The following is a 6,555-nucleotide window of genomic DNA, read 5'->3' as shown; positions in this document are numbered from 1 at the left end:
TCACATCTAGCGACCACTTGTATACAAGATGTAAATGTCCCGTGGTGGCTTAATATGAGATTTATATGTCCCGAGATGGCTTTATACAAGATGTATATGTCCCTCGGTTGCTTAATATGAGATTTGTACATCCCGTTGTAGCTTTATACAAGATGTATATGTCCCGTGGTGGCTTTATACCAGATGTATATGTCCCGTGGTGGCTTTATACCAGATGTATATGTCCCGTGGTGGCTTTATACAAGATGAATATGTCCCTTGGTAGCTTTATACAAGATGTATATGTCCCGTGGTGGCTTTATACCAGATGTATATGTCTCGTTGTGGCTTTATACAAGATATATATGTCCCGTCGTTGCTTTATACAAGATGTATATATCCCGTGGTGGCTTATACAAGGTGTATCTGGCTTGTGATTGCTTAATATGAGATGTAGATGTCCCGGGATGGCTTGGTCCATGATATAAATGCCCTGTAGTGGCTTAATATGAGATCGATATGTTCCGTGGTGGCTTTATACAAGATGTATATGTGTCATGGTGGCTTAATATAAGATGTTTATCTCCCATGGTGACTTAATATAAGATGAATATGTCCCGTGGTGGCTTTATACAAGATGCATATGTCCCATGGTGGCTTAATTTAAGATGTATATGTCCCTTGGTGGCTTTATACAAAATGAATATGTCCCAGTCTGGCTTAATACAGAATAAATGCATATGTCCAGTGTTTTTTTTTTTTTTTTTTTTTTTTTTTATATAAGATGTTTACGTCCGAGGTGCCTTTATACGAGGTGTTTATGTCCCATGGTGGCATTTTACAGGATGTTAATTTCCGGTAGTGGCTTTATACAAGATGTATATGTCCCATGGTGGCTTAATATAAGATGCATCTGTCCCGTTGTTGCTTTATATTGTACAAGATGTTTATGTCCCGTGGTGGATTTGTAGAAGATGTAGATGTCCCGTTGTGGCTTTACAAAAGATATTTACGTCACGTGGTCGCTTTATATAAGATGCATTTGTCCCGTGCGCGCTTTATACAAAATGTACATGGCCCGCGGTTGCTTAATATGATTTCTATATGTCCTGTGATGGCTTTATACAAGATGTATATATCACGTGTTGGCTTTTTATCAGATGTATATGTCCTGTGGTGGCTTTATACAAGATGTATACGTCATGCGGTGGTTTTGAACAAGACGTATATGTCCCCTTGTGACTTTATATCAGATTTATATGTCCCGTGGTTGTTTTATACAAGATGTATATGTCTTGTGGTGGCTTAATATAAGATGTATATGGCCCGTGGTGGCTTTATACAAGATGTTTATGTCTTGTGGTTGCTTTATACAAGATGTATATGGCCCGTTGTGGCTTTATACAATATGTATATGTCCCGTGGTGGCTTTATACAAGATGTATATGTCCCATGGTGGCTTTATACAAGATATATATGTCCCATGGTGGCTTTATACAAGATGTATATGTTTCGTGTTGGCCTTGTACAAGAGGTATATGTCCCGTGGGTGCTTTATACAATGCAAGATGTATATGTCTCCTGGTGGCTTTATAATAGATGTATATGTCACGTGGTGGTTTTATATCAGACGGATATGCCCCGTGGTGGCTTCATGCTAGATGTATATATCCCGTGGTTGCTTAATATGAGATGTTATAATATACGTCCTGTGGTTGCTTTATACAAGATGTATATATCCCCTGGTTGCTTTATATACATGTAAGATGCATATGTCACGTGGTGGCTTTATATCAGACGCATATGTCCCGTGGTGGCTTTATATCAGACGCATATGTCCTGTGGTGGCCTTATAAAAGATGTATTTGGCCCTTGGTTGCTTTATGCAAGATATTTACGTCACGTGGTGGCTTTATAAAAGATGTAAACGTCCCGTGGTGGCTTTATACAAGATGTATATAGCCCGTGGTGGCGTTATACAAGAGGTACAGTTGAGTGTAGACTAAAGGTTACACAAAGTGCACTCCGAGTGCACTCCGTTTGGACTCGGAGTGCACTCCGTTTGGACTCCAGGTAAACTTGGAGTGCACTCAGAGTGCACTCCAAGTTTACCTGGAGTCCTATCAGGCCCCAATCCTACCTGGGTCCACATGTATCACATGTACCTATAACCATGTACATATATATACATAATGTTTATAGATAGATGTATACTCTTATAAATTTAGACTCCTTAAACATGTAACAATAAGATATGTGTTACTGGTTTATCTTTGTATATATCATCTTATTATTTTGTTGGGTCATTTTTCGTTGGTTAACTAACAGCATCTATATATATAATATAATAGATTTTTTCTATTAGTAAACCCTATATAAAATGAATAGATCTGGCACTTCGTTGAAAAATGTATGATAGCATTCCTTTGATTTGAAGAGTTTTAACAATTAAGCCACGTCAATTAGTAGAAAATTGGCAATAAACAAAAATGTATATAAATTTGGCAAGTTGTTTGTGGTCTCTCAAAATGTAGAGTTTGATTGTGTACTGGACATAACTTGTACTCGAAGTACTAAGTACTGTTTTTAATATATTTCAAATACTTTTCTTCCAAACAGTTTATATTTATCTTAACATACAATAAAAAAGAAAGTTTTTTTTTATCACCTGGGTAGCATATTCGGATCTAATGTCTAATTTTGATTTACAGTTTAACACCAGACTTACATTTCTATTTGGTAAACCAACTTTTTTTTGTTATGCCTGCCTCATTAAATCCAGGTCATACATGTACATGGAGTTCTTTTAACAGTTATATCAGATACATCCTCCCCCCCCCCCCCCCCCCCCCCCCCCCCCCCCCCCAACTTCCAGGTCAATATTTACCTGTATATCAAGCGTGATTACAGGGGTGTGGAGAAAAGACAGACTTACACTGACCCCAATAATGACCCCTTCCTCCAAGTTTACCTCGTAAGGTGTGAAGATCTGGACAGGTGTACACACGGTCATCTAACTAGATAAAGACCCCCTTAATTGTTAGATGGAAACTGGTCATCACACCTTACCTTTACCTAGCACGAGTTTCCTCTGGCCCTGACACACACTATGTCTGGTGTAATATGGTGTCAGGGCCAGAGGAAACTCCGGCTAACCTTTATCAAGGTCTTATAGAAATATAGGTACAGACTTGTGACGGTCGATATCTGACACTTTTGAAATTACATTTTTTTTTGTATATGATTGTCCATTCCTATTACAGTATTATTAAAACAGTTATAAGTCATTTATAGAAAAAAAAATATTTGAAAAAAAAAAAAAAAAATCAAATTGGTACTATTACTTTATGTCTTTGATATTATAATGGAAGCATGTATAGAGTATTAGAGGTCAATATGTAAATCAACATAGATTAATATAATTTTCATGTTTGAGTTAAGTAAATACTTATCAAACATTCCATACACCAACTGCAGCGGGCCTTATGCATTTTTTTTTTTTAAAGTTTGAACATTTAATTTTGTGATTTTATAATTGGCCTGAACAACCACTGTACATTCATGACCTGTATCTGTTACATACAATGTATGAGTGACACATATCATGATAGATATTGACTGAATGGGATAGAAAGATATTGACTGAATGGATAGAAAAAGATGTAGTTCCAACAGGTCAGTTTTACAGGTAAATGGTACATAGGTTGCCGTGTCCAACTGCCCTGAGGCAAATTTTACCTCAGGCTCTATACTCTTATTTCCTGGATGAGAACAATGTGTACTAATTACGGGTATAAAGCTATAGGTTGGTTTTGGGAAATGGTGAATTTACATTCATTATACCATTTTGAATTACACTGATTTTTTTTTTTTTTTTTTTTACTTTAATCTCTTTCTTTACAATTATTTTTTTAAAGCAATGTCTTTATATTTTTGAATCTTACAAGATAAGAACTGCGTCATTTCTTAATTTGATTTGCATTATTTTTTTTTGAACTTATATCATTCGACATTGTACCTCTACATACCGGACACCTGCATAAACCAGCCAATACGTTTGGTCTCAAGGACTTACGGTTTAGACAGGTTACAATGTAATAAGAAACAGCTTATTTTTACTTTCTAATTTCAGTAAAGAATGACTTCATTTCAATAGAGTTTGTCTTCTTAAACCTGTTAACCAATTTGTTAATGGTTTTACAACTTATCTTGACATTTCCACCTTAATTACACTGGTATTTAGTTTATACATGTAATTTTGGTCTGATTAAGGCCTCTCAAATGGAGAGCTACAGTCCTTTCCTTCAAGTCAGGAGATAATCTTACTGTTCTGTTAATTGGCCTGAGGTTATAACACTGTGACCCTGCTTTGCACAGCTTCATCATTTGAAGCCATACAGTGACAGTATTGACACAGGTATTTCTGTGAACTCAGGACAGTACCTGTAGCTGGCTCCTAAAACTCACCTGGCACAGTTCTCAGGAGTGTCAGGCCAGAGTCAGTCATGCATGGCCAATAATAATAGCAATGAAACAGATACTGTCATTTATTATGGGTAGTCCAGAACTACATACTTGTGTGTACGTTATGTCAGAACATTAATTTAACTAGGTAATGCTCGTGAATATGTACAGTTGTAAATGTATATTTTTCTAATGATACATTTAAATATATATAACCTATTATATATCAACTAAAATGATTGTTCATTTTATAATTACTTGCCTGAATTGAGTACATATATGTAGAGAATGTCTTATATAAAAAAAAAACCCACATAATTCATTAAATACTGTAAACTTTCAATATTTTGAATAATCAATAACGTAATATAGATATATTATCTGAACTTCCTTTACAGTCATGATATATGTACAGTAATAAATATTCTAATTGAAATAATTTTCAATTCCTTAATAAAATGAAATACAATTTACTTACATCTTAATGAAATATGAAATAATAAGCAATTAACTTTCATAGAAACCTGATTATAGCATAAATTGTATAACTGTCTTTTATGGATCTTAATAAATATAAATTTAACATGTACAGTGTAGGCATTATTACCATGTATTAACAATAAAAGAAATATTCCGAGTAGACTAAACAAATGTTAATAGTAATATTAACAGAACAAAAGTAATTTGTAAAAATCTATTTATTTATATATGTAAATTATATTAAAAGCATCAAAGTATTAATATATATATATGATATAGTCTGATTATAGAACTGGGGTAGGCATATGGTGTCTTATAGGACTCCAGTTAGACTCGGAGTCCACTTGGAGTGCACTCCAAGTTTACCTGGAGTCCAAACGGAGTGCACTCCAAGTCCAAATGGAGTGCACTCGGAGTGCACTTGGGTGTAACCTTTAGTCTACACTCAACTGTATATGTCCCGTGATGGCTTTATATATAAGATGTATATGTCAAGCGGCGACGTTATAAAAGATGTATACGTCCCTTGGTGGCTAAATACAAGATGTATACATCCCGTGGTGGCTTTATACAAGATGTATATGTCCCGCGGTTGTTTGATACATGTACAAGATATATATGTCGCGTGGTGGCTTCATACGAGATGTGAACGTACCGTCGTAGCTTTATATCTGATGTATATGTCCCGTGGTGGCTTGTTCCAAGATATAAATGTCCCGTAGTGGCTTAATATGAGATTGATATGTCCCGTGTTGGCTTTATACAAGATGTATATGTTCTGTGTTGGCTTTATATCAGACTTAAATGTCCCGTGGTGGCATTATACAAGATGTATGTGGCCCGTGGTGGCTTTTTACAAGAGGTATATGTCCCATGGTGGCTTTATACAAGATGTATATGGCCCGTGGTGGCTTTTTACAAGAGGTATATGTCCCATGGTGGCTTTATACAAGATGTATGTGGCCCGTGGTGGCTTTTTACAAGAGGTATATGTCCCATGGTGGCTTGATACAAGATGTATATGGCCTGCGGATGCCTAATATGAGATGTATACGTCCCGTGGTTGCTTTATACAAAAGGTATATATCCCGTGGTGGCCTTTACAAGATCTATATGACCCGTGGTGGCTTTATATAAAAAGTTTATGTCACGTGGTGGCTTCATAAAAGATGTATACGTCCCTTTATTGCTTTTTACAAGATGTATATGGCCCGCGGATGCCTAATATGAGATGTATACGTTCCGTTGTTGCTTTAAACACGATGTATATGTTCCGTGGTGGCCTTATACAAGATATTAACGTCACGTCGTGGCTTTATAAAAGATGTATATGTCCCATGGTGGCTTAATAGAAAAGGTATATGTCCCATGGTGGCTTGATACAAGATGTATATGGCCCGCGGATGCCTAATATGAGATGTATACGTTCCGTCGTGGCTTTATACAAGAGGTATATATCCCGTGGTGGCCTGATACAACATTTATGTGGCCCTTGGTGGCTTAATACAAGAGGTATATGTTCCATGGTGGCTTGATACAAAATGTATATGGCCCGTGAATGCTTAATATGACGTGTATACGTCCCGTCGTTGCTTTAAACACAATGTATATGTCCCGTGGGGGATTTATACA

Source organism: Pecten maximus, chromosome 13, assembly GCF_902652985.1.
Source record: "Pecten maximus chromosome 13, xPecMax1.1, whole genome shotgun sequence".
Lineage (NCBI taxonomy): Eukaryota > Metazoa > Mollusca > Bivalvia > Pectinida > Pectinidae > Pecten > Pecten maximus.
The sequence above is the reverse complement of the archived record's forward strand: the minus strand, read 5'-3'. Positions refer to the sequence as shown.